The sequence below is a fragment of the Heteronotia binoei genome, chromosome 5, assembly GCF_032191835.1.
Source record: "Heteronotia binoei isolate CCM8104 ecotype False Entrance Well chromosome 5, APGP_CSIRO_Hbin_v1, whole genome shotgun sequence".
NCBI classification, from domain to species: domain Eukaryota; kingdom Metazoa; phylum Chordata; class Lepidosauria; order Squamata; family Gekkonidae; genus Heteronotia; species Heteronotia binoei.
This window is the reverse complement of record NC_083227.1, coordinates 26,599,370-26,612,598: the sequence shown is the minus strand read 5'-3', so window position 1 is coordinate 26,612,598 and position 13,229 is coordinate 26,599,370. Positions and strand designations below refer to the sequence as shown.

Sequence of the window (13,229 nt, the reverse complement as noted above, 5' to 3'; positions counted from 1 at the left end):
CTGGCCCAAGGCCATTCCAGCAGCTGTGAGTGGGGACTCGAACCCAGTTCTCCCAGGTAAAGAGTCCACACACTTAACCACTACACCAAACTGGCTCTCCGGCTTCAAAAGCATCTAAGAATCCACATGAAGAGAAATTAGCTTGCTCGGGGGCCATTTCCCCTAAGCTAAGACAAAAATGAGTGAGTTGGGGGCTAAAAAAATGTGAGCTAACTCACACTAACTCAGCTTAGAGGGAACACTGCTCCTGACTAGCTGTCCTGTGGAGATTAAATTCCTCCCCGTGTTAAAGCTGCAGTACTGCAGTCCTAACCTCTGCTCACAACCTGAGTTTGATCCCTGGCAGAAGCTGGGTTTTCAGGTAACCAGCTCCAGGTTGACTCAGCCTTCCATCCTTCCGAGGTCGGTAAAATGAGTACCCAGCTTGCTGGGGGGGCAAGTGTAGATGACTGGGGAAGGCAATGGCAAACAACCCTGTAAAAAGTCTGCCGTGGAAATATTGTGAAAGCAACGTTACCCCAGAGTCGGAAACGACTGGTGCTTGCACAGGGAACCTTTTCTTTCCTTCCACCATCTAGAGAAGTGCATTGTTTTATTATTATGCTATGGGCATTTTAACACTAAACTATTTTAATGTTGAATAATCTATGGTATTGTCTTGTAATCCGCCCGGAGCCCTGTTTGTGGGGACATAATAAATCTAACCAAATAAATAAACTTGCCTACTTGCAATTTGTGGCATCCTTTCATTGGTAGGAGCGGAATAGAAAGAAAGAGGGCTATTCATTGAAGAAGACGATGAAAGGCAAGGATGGAATTCTAGCAGGAGCTCCTTTGCATATTAGGCCACACACCCCTGATATAGCCAATGTTCCAGGAGCTTACAAAAAAGAGTCTTGTAAGCTCTTGGAGGATTGGCTGCATCAGGGGTGTATAACCTAATATGCAAAGGAGCTCCTGCTAGAATTCCACCCCTGATAAAAGGAATCCTGAGGGTGGGTGAAATCATCGTAGCATGTCAAAGTCTTTATCTCACGGGGCACCTGTTTTAAGATAATACAAGATTTTTATATGCCACTCCTCCCCCCCGCCCGCTAGTCCGCGATTGGTGGAAGACTGAGTAACCTGGGGAAGCTGTTTGCGAGAGGGCTACTGTATCACCCTCTCGGATCCAGGTCTCAGTCACGCAAGCCAGGTCCATATTCTGCTCGAGCATGAACTCTCGGAGAATTGAGGTCTTATTATTAATGGACCTGGCGTTGCATAGCACCAATGACGGAGGCGGGTTACACCTGGCCCTACTACCTGTCACCCTTGGGATGGGCCGCAGACTGGAGGGGGGCCGAGCACCGACTTGTCTCTGTCCTCCTCCCTTATAATATCTGCTCCCACCGCCATACCTCCCCCTCCCCAGGAGCACTGGAATCCCTGAGCCGGCCATTCCTCGCTGGCAGCAGCTGCTATAAAGACCACTTATCAAGGCTGGTATCTAGTCGCTCCTTCTCCTCACTCCGTCTAACTAGACCCTAATTCTAATCAACCCAAAAAAGCCCCCCCCCCCAATTCCTTATATATATTTGATAATAAATTAAATTCCAATAGCAATCGGTTTACTCCCTCACTAATTCCCATCAATTTGCTAAAAATATTTATATAATCCAATTCAAATATATAGTAATAAATAATCAATGAGTTAATTAGTAATACATTAATTTTAAACTAGTAAATTCCGGAGTGGGGTTAGCAATTATTAAAGTGCGACGTGAGTGCAGTTTTGGACGCTTCTTGTGGGGTAGCTGTTATTAAAGTGCGACGTGTGTGCAGTTTTGGACGCTCCTTGTGGGGTAGCAGCCACCAATGAGGTATAATGGGGTGTTGCCGATGAAACTACAATCAGCATAGAGTAAAGTGCACAGTGCAGAGTCCAGAACTAAGTCTCAGTAGTTTTACCCAGAGGGTCGTGTAAATGCGCCAGATAGTTCCGAGAGGTTGCAGGCTCTGGGTGCAAGTAAAGGTCTCGTGGTTGGGGACTTATTCGTTGTATCTTGCGCAGGCTGGTGAGCCCGCGGTGGGTAGAAACCCCCCTCGTACTCCCCGCCGCGCCGTGAGGCCCCTCCTGCCTTAACTATAGGGACAACCAATTCATATGGAGCCCTATTGTGCCTGTACGGCCAGTTGTTAGCTTTAGGCAGAGGCACCCAGGTCACCTGCATCAAAACTCTCTTGGGCGTCGACCCCTCCGCCGCTCTGGCACTCCTCCCGTCGCTCCTAGTTTGTAAGCGTCGAGGGTCTCCCACTGTGCTCTGTGCTCGCCGCTGCTCTTCTGTCGCTCCCGATTTGCAGGCGTGGGGGGGGGGTCTCTCGCTGCACTCACCCCCGTTCTCCACTCCGCTCCACCCCGTTCTCGCTGCACTCGCCCCCGCTCGACCGCCGAATCGCCAGGCCGCCGGGCCACGGTGTTGGTTTCGGTCCTGGCTCGAGCGACCGCGTCGCTGCCGCGATCGGCTGCAGTCTACTCCGCCGCCTCGGCTGCGTTCGCGGTCAGGTAGGCCAACGCGGCTCGCGCTCAGTTTGTTTGTTTCTGAGAGCCCGGCGTCGGCATTGGTAGCCTCTAATTTTCTGCGGTCTCCGGTGCTCCTCACCAGGATCGAATACCAGCCTGTCAAGGTTTCTCGTAGGTGGTTAGGTGGATGATAGAACCCAGTTTTCGGGAGCTCTAGCACCTGAGCTCCTTCCTAGGTCGCCATCTTTAAAGAGTGTTTTTTTTATTTGCACGGGAGGCTTACTCCTTCAGGGCGCTCCCGGCCCCAAAGATTGAGGGCATTGAATGTGCCGGTCTGGCGTGGGGGGATGGAGAGGGGTTGGCGATTTGGCTGGTGTACCGTACGCCTAACGCACCAGCCAACGCCTTGCCGTCCCTGCTCGAGGCGGCGACAGGCTGGGCGCTGGAGCACCCAAGGCTGATAATCCTGGGTGACTTCAACGTCCATGCTGATGACCCGTCCTCCAGTCAGGCGACGGACCTAGTGTCTTCCATGGCGACACTGGGATTCTCTCAATTTGTTGTAACCCCCACTCACCAGGCCGGACACATGTTAGACCTGATCTTCGCGGCTGGGATTGTAGTGAGCGACATAACCGCAGAGGTAGTGCCATGGTCGGATCACTTCGCCCTCAAGGCCCATGTAAATATGCCCCCCCAAACCTGTTTAGGCGAGGAGCCGATTATGGCTCGCCCGCGGAGCCAAATGGACCCGGAACGGTTCCAGATGGCCCTGCGGGACCCCTGGCCCTCTGGCGATTCCCTCGATGGCCTGATTGAGACCTGGAATAGCCGGCTCTCTAGGGCCATCGAGATCGCACCTCGGCGCCCTCTGCGACCTCGGACTAAGCTGGCTCCGTGTATACCCCGGAATTACGCCAGCTGAAACAAGGCCTTAGACGGCTAGAGAGGCAATGGCGGCGTACTCGTGACGAGGCGATTAGAACATCTTACAGGAAGTTTATGAAGTCCTATGAGATGGCAATCAAGGCCGCAAAGAAAACATACTTTGCGGCTAAGATAGCATCTGCAAATTCGCGCCCAGCCCAATTTTTTAGAATAATTCGGAACCTGACTACATTGCCTCAAGGCAATTCAAAAGTTAAGGAATTGGAGATTGGCTGCGAGGCTTTTGCGAAATTTTTTGCAGATAAGGTCCAATCGCTCCGCCAGGACTGCCCTGCCAATTTGGAGGCAGTAAGTGGACTCGAAGCCCAATGCGTGTCTTCTGATTTAACTCTGGATTGCTTCGACCCGCTCAGCTTGGAGGAGGTCGACAGAATTCTTGGCACTGCATGATCCACGACTTGTGACCTGGACCCATGCCCCTCCTGGCTAATTAAGGCCTGCCAGGAGGAATTAAGATATCCTATACGGGATATTATAAATCGATCCCTTTCAGAGGGTGCTTTTCCAACACCCCTGAAAGAGGCATTGGTCCACCCTCTCCTGAAAAAACCGTCATCAGACCCGGCCGAATTGGCACACTACCAGCCGGTCTCAAATTTGCCCTTTTTGGGCAAAATTATCGAGAGGGCTGTGGCGGTGCAGTTACAGGAATTTCTGGAGGACGCTTCCGTCTTAGACCCATGCCAGTCCGGCTTCTGCCCGGGCCATGGGACGGAAACAGTCCTGGTCGCCCTCATGGATGACCTCCGACGACAACTGGATCGAGGCGGCTCGGCGGTACTGCTGTTGCTAGACCTATCGGCTGCGTTCGATATGGTCGACCATCGGCTGCTGACCCGCCGCCTCGCCGACGCAGGAATTCGGGGGCTAGCCTTACAGTGGCTCTCCTCCTTTCTTGACGGTCGGGGACAAAGGGTGGCAATTGGGGGGGAGCTGTCTCAGAGGCACCCACTTCATTGTGGAGTGCCTCAGGGAGCAGTTCTCTCCCCAATGTTGTTTAACATCTTTATGCGCCCCCTTGCCCAGATTGCACGGAGGTATGGGCTGGGTTGTCATCAATACGCAGATGACACCCAGCTCTATCTATTGATGGACGGCCGGGCTGGTGATGTCCCTATGAATTTGGACCGGGCATTACAAGCCGTGGCTGACTGGCTCAGGCTGAGCGGGCTGAAGTTGAATCCGGCGAAGACTGAGGTCCTTTGCGTGGGCCGCGGCGGACCGGGAGGGGAGATTACCCTACCGGCCTTTGACGGTGCGCCACTGGTACCAGTGCGCAAAGTCAAGAGCCTGGGAGTGCTACTGGAATCCTCTCTATCGATGGAGGCCCAGATAGCCGCCACTGCTAGATCCGCCTTCTTCCATCTCAAGAGGGCGAGGCAGCTGGCTCCCTTCTTGGAGCGCACCGACCTAGCAACTGTGATCCATGCAACGGTCACTTCGAGATTAGACTACTGCAATGCCCTCTACATGGGGCTGCCCTTATACCGAACACGGAGGCTTCAGGTAGTCCAGAACGCGGCGGCCAGGCTGCTGGAGGGACTACCACGGTGGGAACCTGCGCGGCCTGGGCTGCGGGATCTGCATTGGCTGCCGGTTGTGTACCGTGTTCGCTATAAAGTGCTGGTTATTACCTTTAAAGCCCTATATGGCCGAGGACCTGCCTACCTAAAGGACCGCCTCCCCCCATATGTGCCCCAGAGAGCACTGAGATCCAGCTCTCAGAACTTACTAACAATCCCTGGGCCAAGAGAAGCTAGGTTGAAGGCTACTAGGGAGCAGGCCTTCTCAGTGATAGCCCCTCGTTGGTGGAACGACCTTCCAGAGATGGTGCGAGCCCTGCGGGATCTGAACCAATTCCGCAGGGCTTGCAAAACATTTCTTTTCCAGCTGGCTTTCGAGATAGAACCTGATTAATCCGACGTGTGGACATCTAGCCATCTCGTGGATATTATGATTACAGTATTTTAGCACCTATTCTATGTATTTTATCTATTTTATCTATTTTAAATAATCACTATGTAATTGATATATTTAAAATTGCTTATATTGTTTTAGATGAGTCATGGGATCCCCATGTCTGTTAGCCGCCCTGAGCCTGCCTTGGCGGGGGAGGGCGGGATATAAAAATAAAGTTTATTTATTTATTATATTACTACCTAAAAGGGGAATCTTATATTAGAATCATAGAGTTGGAAGGGACCTCTACAGTCATCTAGTTCAACCCCCTGCACAATGCAGGAAACTCACAAACACCTCCCCCTAAATTCACAGGATGTTCATTGCTGTCAGATGGCCATCTAGCCTCTGTTTAAAAACCTCCAAGGAAGGAGAGCCCACCACATCCCGAGGAAGCCTGTTCCACTGAGGAACCGCTCTAACTGTCAGGAAGTTCTTCCTAATGTCGAGACGGAAACTCTTTTGGTTCTGGTCCTACCTTCTGAGGCCACAGAAAACAATTCCACACCATCCTCTAGATGACAGCTCTTCAAGTACTTGAAGATGGTGATCACCACTACCTCCACAGAGGTAGATATGACCATATGGTGAACATAAGCAAATCCCTTCTGGATCAGGCCAGAGGTCCTTCTAGTCTAGCATTCTTGTTCACATGAGGGCTACCTGCTGCCTTTAGGAAACCAAGAAACAGGATGACTGCAACAGAACCATCTTTCCTGTGTTCCCCAGTACTGATACAAAGAGACATACTGCCTCTGTTTTTGGGGGGAGAGTAGGTCCCTGTCATTAATTTGTCCATTCCCTTTTTACAGCCTTCCAAGTTTGCAGCCATCACCACTTCCTGTGGCAGGGAATTCCACAGTTTAACTGTGTGCTGTGTGAAGTTGTACTTCCTTTAGACTGTCCTGAATCTCCCAACCTTCACCATCAGGGGATGATCCCAGATTCAAGTTTTATGGGAGAGCAAGAAAAATGCCTACCTGTCCACTGTCCTGGCACTATGTGTAATTTTATAGACCTCTATCATGTCTCTTCTTCCTTGCCTGCTTTCTAAGCTAAACATCCCTAAGTGTTCTCATTGATCTTTATAGGGCAGCTGATCATTTTTCTTGCTCAACAGCCAGTTTGGTGTGGCAGTTAAGTGCGCGAACTCCTATCTAGGAGAACCGAGTTTGATTCCCCACTCCTCCACTTGCAGCTGTTAGAATGGCCTTGGGTCAGCCATAGCTTTTGTAGTTGTCCTTGAAAGGACAGCTGCTGTAAGAGCTCTCTTAGCCCCCCCTACCTCACAGGGTGTCTGTTCTGGGGGTGTGGGAAAGTAAAGGAGATTGTGACCGCTCTGAGACTCAGAGTATAGGGCGGGATATAAATCCAATATCATCATCTCTTTTCTATTCCTTTTCAAATTTGACAATGCCCTTTTTTTTAAGCTGTGGTAACAAAATTCCATGTGTGGCCTCGCCATTGATTTGTATAAGGCATGCATGATAGAATCATTTTAATGTTTTCTGCTAACGCTGTGGACCCCGTCTGGAAGAATGTTATGCCCAAGATCAGGCAGGCTCTCGCTTTTAGTGAATGGTAAGCCATCTGCTTGAAATACAGAAGGTCCTAGGTTCCATCTCTAGCATCTCCAGTTAAAGAATCTCAGTAGGTGATGCAAAAGACCTCTCTGTCTGGGACAGTGGAAAGCCTCTGCCCACCTAAGAAGGCAGGAACTCCTTTGCATATTAGGCTGCACACCCCTGATGTAGCCAATCCTCCAAGAACTTACAGTAGGCCCTGTACTAAGTGCCCTGTAAGCTTTTGGACGATTGGCTACATCAGGGAGGTGTGACCTAATATGCAAAGGAGCTCCTGCTGCAAAAAAGCCCATATCCTGGATTTATAACCCACCCTTCTCTTGCACAGCAGGGCTCCGGGTGGGTAACAATAATAATTCAGGTTAAAAAACCTTACAAGCCTGTAAGACAACTCTGAAATTTACAATAATCAGTAATCAATTCAGGAAGGCTTTTTGCACAAGCAATAAGCCTGGCACTGTAACAGTGGGGCTTGGGGACTGTGGACTGTGGACTAGACCACTGAGTATCGTTTGCACTGTCAGTAACTGTAATTCAGTTCCTAATATGTAATTTCTACTTTCGTCTAATGTGTCACGTTAATACTGAGGCTGTGCTTCAACTCCGGTTGGTTTTCCAGATCTCTACAGGCCAAATGACTAGTGCGTTGTCTTTTGAATGTCCCCCACTCTGCTGATTGTACTGATATATTCAGTGTACTCCACCTCAAGTCCCAATGAGAAAGGCAGACTGTAAATAAGGTATATAAATTCTCAATTCCTGTCTTCCATTGTTCTCAAGGCAGATCACATGTAGAATGAGTCAGTGCAATTAACAAGGGAATCAATACAATACATTCAGTAAAAAACCTCAGGATTAGGGTAGTAGAACCAAGCAAAAATCTAAAAACAGAGCTGAAGCAAAGCATAATGTGCATAGGGCGTCCCAGGCAGGCTTGTCGCCTCCCCCCCTCTGCTGGCCAGGCGCCCTCCCCACCCGCTCTCTGATGATCAGTTGTCAGAGTGGGCGGGGGAGGGCTCCTGGTGGACACAGACTCTGGAGTGCTCTCTGAGCGTCTTCTGCCTGAAGGACGCTCAGAGTGCGATACAGAGACTACACACCAGCCAGGAGCCCTTGCAGGTGGCAAAATTTGGGCATTTGCCTATGGCGCCAGGAGGGCCCAATTTGGTGCCCTCCCCAGCCCAGTGCCCTAGGCAAATGCCTAATTTGCCTAGTGGGAGGGCCAGCCCTAATAACATGTCTTAACATGACATATTAAATTATACATCGTAGGATCTTAGGTTCACTAAGCTAACACAGTAGCATAGACCACAGTCCCTAATAATTTATCCAAGTAACTGTGAGTCATTTTGTACAGTGCAAGTCTCTTGCCGCTGTAGAAAAGCTCTTAAATCAGTCACTTTTGCAGTTTCTTGACCTCACCTGGAATCTAGGTTGAAGAATCTAGGTTTGTTTCTTTGGATTCATCCCCCCTTTCCTTAACAGACAGGTGAGATAGGCAGGGGGGCAGTTGATTGACTGCAAGTGGTTGGTGCTTCTTCAGTGGAGTGGGTTTTTAATGGGGGTAACTTTGTTTGCTTGAGGGTGTATTGGTTGCTGGTTGTTGCAGGCTGGGAGACAGATGTTGGAGCTGAGACAAATCCCACTGCCCACGACCCACAAACTTAACATGCAGGGCTTTTTTTGTAGGAGGAACTCCTTTGCATATTAGGTCATACACCCCTGATGTAGTCAATCCTCCAGGAGCTTACAGGGCTATCATAGAATCACAGAGTTGGAAGGGACCTCCAGGATCATCTAATCCAACCCCCTGCACAATGCAAGAAACTCACAAATACCTCCCTCTAAATTCACAGGATCTTCATTGCTGTCAGATGGCCATCTAGCCTCTGTTTAAAAACCTCCAAGGAAGGAGAGCCCACCACCTCCCGAGGAAGCCTGTTCCACTGAGGAACCGCTCTAACAGTCAGGAAGTTTTTCCTATTGTTGAGCTGGAAACTCTTTGATTTAATTTCAACCGGTTGGTTCTGGTCCTACCTTCTGTGGGTACTCTATGGTTTCGCCTGATGCTCTAGCCATTTGGGAGATAAAAACTCTATGGCACCTATTGTACCATGGAGTTTTCCCTCCCAAATGACTAGAGCATCACTGACTAGGTGTTTCCGGGAAATCTCCGTTTTTCCAGGAAACGCCTAGGGGGGCCCACGTGCATGCCGCCATTTTGATGACATCACTTCTAGGTGACGTCATTGTGCCAGCAACATAAGGGGAGGTTCCCCCCACCAACCCAATGCGGGCTGGCAGGTTGGGAACCTTCCAAGCAGGGCGATGTCCACCCAGACTGGGCACTTGGAAGCCCTATACAATGGAAATGTTTTATGTAACAATTTGATGGCTGCCTGGAAGCCTACTGTTGGATTAAACTGTACTATCATGTGAAAAAAAATTGTGGGCCAAGGATTGAAATTTTCTATATAAAATAGTATTTAGCTATAAGAGCTATTGTGCTTGATGGCTGAGGCCTGGATATTCAGATACAGATCAAGATGACTTGAAGCGCCGTCAAGAGCATATGGTGCATTTCTGGAACACACCCAGAAAGCATACTTCTTCATTTAAGCAAGCTTCTGCCTTTCTGTGACAGTTTGTGCTTAGCTAAGCCAACAGACAACACTGGACACCTGGTAGAAAGAGCAATTTACAGCAGCAAATAGAAAATGGCATAAAACAGATGCATTTTGTGCTTGTGTGACAGGAACCTAAAGCGAACTGCCATAGAGGGAGCTCAAGGGCTGGGATTATGTGTGATAAAATAACCAATTAAGTGTAAAGGATACTGATGCATTCATACGTCAGAGTAGTGCTACAGTGTTAATTGACCAATGTTTTGATTTCCATGTATGGAATAAGGAGAAAGTTCTGTAATGTATATATGTACAGTTTCATGCCCTCCTACTTTGGAGCCAAGAACAGAATGACAAGAAGCATGCACACTGTGTCTCCATGAAAGGAACTTTGTGAGAGAGAGAGCAGACGAAGGTTGCGAAACTGCCACAAAGGTCTAGATTTGGCAAGTTCTCTCATCCTCTCCTGTGATTTATCTTCTCCTGTGGAATTACTGCCATTTTCTACTGGTATGGAATCTTCAGTTTCAGCAGAACATTGGACATTTCTTTCCTCTTTACTACGAGCACGGCATTGCCTAGAAACTTTTCCGTTTAAAGAGACAGTTCGTTGTAGTATATACCACAGGACTATGGAAGCTATTTGTCACAGATTTCTTAAAGCTGTACTTTTTGTATTACTTACAGTGTGAGAATGTGTTCATATAAATTATATTAAGATTCTTGTTTATCGTTTAAAATATTGCTTTTTTCAGTGAGTTTTCTTAATATTGTTTACACACCAAAATTGTGATTATGTTACACTCCTACTTCAGAGGGCTTGCTGCTTTTCTATGCGCCCTCTCGCTTCATTGCAATAAAGCTTAAATTCCTTTCTACACTGACCTGTCCTATGTGAGTTATTGAACATATGAAGCTGCCTTCTACTGAATCAGACCCCCTTGGGCCCATCAAAATCAGTATTGTCCCCTCAGACTGGCAGCGGCTCTCCAGGGTCTCAAGCTGAGGTTTTTCACATCTATTTGCCTGGACCCTTTTTAGTTGGAGATACCAGGGATTGAACCTGGGACTTTCTGCTTACCAAGCAGATGCTCTACCACTGAGCCACCATCCCTCCCCTGGCTGAACCCCATACAGAACCCTCTTGTGGGCAACCAATGTGAGGAGCATAATGTTATTCAAGATTTCCACCTTGGAAACAATCATCTCTCTCTTTTCAGGGATTAGAAGCAGTTTGTCTACTCTTAGACAATCTACCAAAGCCTAGCCAGACAGCAATTTAGGATTTATAATGCTGCAGAGTCTATCCCCACCCCCAAAAGCAGCCATTTTCTCCAGGGAAACTGACCTCTAAAGTTCAGTTGTAATTCAGGGAGATATCCAAGTCCCGCCTGGAAACTGGCAACCCTAGGCCTGGCAGCAACCACTGGGTGACCTGATACCATCTGATTTGCATAACTCACCTAGGACTGGCTGCTGGATCCTGTTCAACACCATCCAAACTTATGAAATTCAGTATGGTGTGCTGTTTAGAGCAGGGGTGTCAAACATGCGGCCCGGGGGCTTAATCAGGCTTCCGGAGGGCTCCTGTCAGGCCCCAGAGCAACTGGCTGTCATCTGTTTCCTTCTCCCTCTCTCTTGCATCCTTCTGCTTAAGAGATTGCTTTGCAAGGCTTGCTCAATCATACAGGAGCGACAGAGCAAAGCCTCTATTTTCTTCATTGGTTGAGGCTCCTCTCTTAGGGAGGAAGGAGGGAGGAGTAGCTTGCTTTGCCAGGCTGTCTCAATTGTACAACAGAGCTACTGAACCAAGCCTCTCTTCCTTCTGTGGGCTGAGGCTCCTCCCCCTCCTGGTCCCCTGGGGGAAGGAAGGAAAGAGCCAGAGCTTCCTTTGCCCAGTTCCCTGGATCCCTTGGGAGAAATACAGAAGACCTGAGATTTCCACACCTATCAAAACACATCTCTTCTAAAAAGCCCCTCCCCTTTTTAAATCCTTACAGCTATCTTGCAAGATCTGTAAGCCTGAAAACATGACTTGCTAAAGGGCATCCAATCTTTACAAACCTACTGTGGATTTGAACCCAGATCCATCAAGCTGTAACCCTTGAATTTAACTGACTCACATCATAAATGGGGGGAAACTGGGGATTCATGGGGATGAGTCATGGCCCCAGGTGTGAGTTTCATACTTTAAACACAATTGAAAAAGACGTGCCACAGTAATCTCTGCTGCATTTAATGAAGCCCAACTCATTAAAATACCCCCACAAAGCACAGAGAAAAAAACACAAAGTCTGCCGCCTCCGTGGATACCAGTCCATTTACACAATACTGAATTATTTTGTAGGGGGGGGGAGAGAAGTCTGATCCCTTAGAACTGACTGGTTGGGTTGGAGAAAGGCTTTTCTCCTTTCAACTGAAATAAATCCTATTGCCAGAACTTTCTGAGTTTCAAGGTGGTGACATTCAAAAAGCTCACAGTGGACCGGACTGAGGGGGATTAGGGTTGTGTAATGCCCCTTTAAAACTTCCTGTCATCTAAAAATGTTTCTGAACTAAGGATGCTGGCTGGTCACACTGTGTTTATGCCAGTTGCAGAGAGTCTGTAGATATCTGTTACCCTCAACTAGCCTAATTCCTCATAGGATTTGGGAAAGGAAATGTTTTTGCCAGTTTTGTAGATATCAGAGAGAATTAGACTGGCAGGTAACCTGAAGCAGCAAGTTTCACAGAGGAGGGCAACCACTAAAAAGGCCCTCCTTTGTGTAACTACTTTCTGAGCCTTTCTGAACCTCCAACACCTGGATATCTGAAGAAGATCCTTAGCAGAACCAGTTATAGGAATGTTTCACCCTCCTACAGATTCTTTGAAGAACATGAAAATCAGATCTGCGCCTCAAGCCCTTCCACACAGTGAGCTTTTATGAAGTTAACTCCCTTGTGTGAACTCCATCAGGCTAAAGGAGACAACAGCTGATAAGTCTCCTTCAAAGGGTAAAACCCATCCTTGCTTTAAGAACATAAGAACATAAGAGAAGCCATGTTAGATCAGGCCAATCTGCTCCATATTTTTATCTAACCTCCTCTTGAAGGTGGCTATGCTTGTGGCCGCCACCACCTCCTGTGGCAGTGAATTCCACATGTTAATCACCCTTTGGGTGAAGAAGTACTTCCTTTTATCCGTTTTAACCTTTCTGCTCAGCAATTTCATGGAATGCCCACGAGTTCTTGTATTGTGAGAAAGGGAGAAAAGTATTTCTTTCTCTACTTTCTCCATCCCATGCATTATCTTGTAAACCTCTATCATGTCACCCCGCAGTCGATGTTTCTCCAAGCTAAAGAGCCCTAAGCGTTTCAACCTTTCTTCATAGGGAAAGTGTTCCAGCCCTTTAATCATTCTAGTTGCCCTTTTCTGGACTTTCTCCAATGCTATAATATCCTTTTTGAGGTGCGGCGACCAGAACTGCACACAGTACTCCAAATGAGACTGCACCATCGATTTATACAGGGGTATTATGATACTGGCTGATTTGTTTTCAGTTCCCTTCCTAATAATTCCCAGCGTGGCATTGGCCTTTTTTATTGCAAACCCACACTGTCTTGACATTTTCA

At 48.2% G+C, this 13,229-nt stretch overlaps 1 protein-coding gene across 1 annotated transcript in view; it reads right to left on the bottom strand.

Moving 5' to 3' along the window:
• LOC132571316 (gastrula zinc finger protein XlCGF57.1-like) overlaps positions 1-13,229 on the bottom strand; it is a 397,476-nt gene that overhangs the window by 106,480 nt on the left and 277,767 nt on the right. The gene's annotated exons all lie outside the window — the stretch shown is intronic.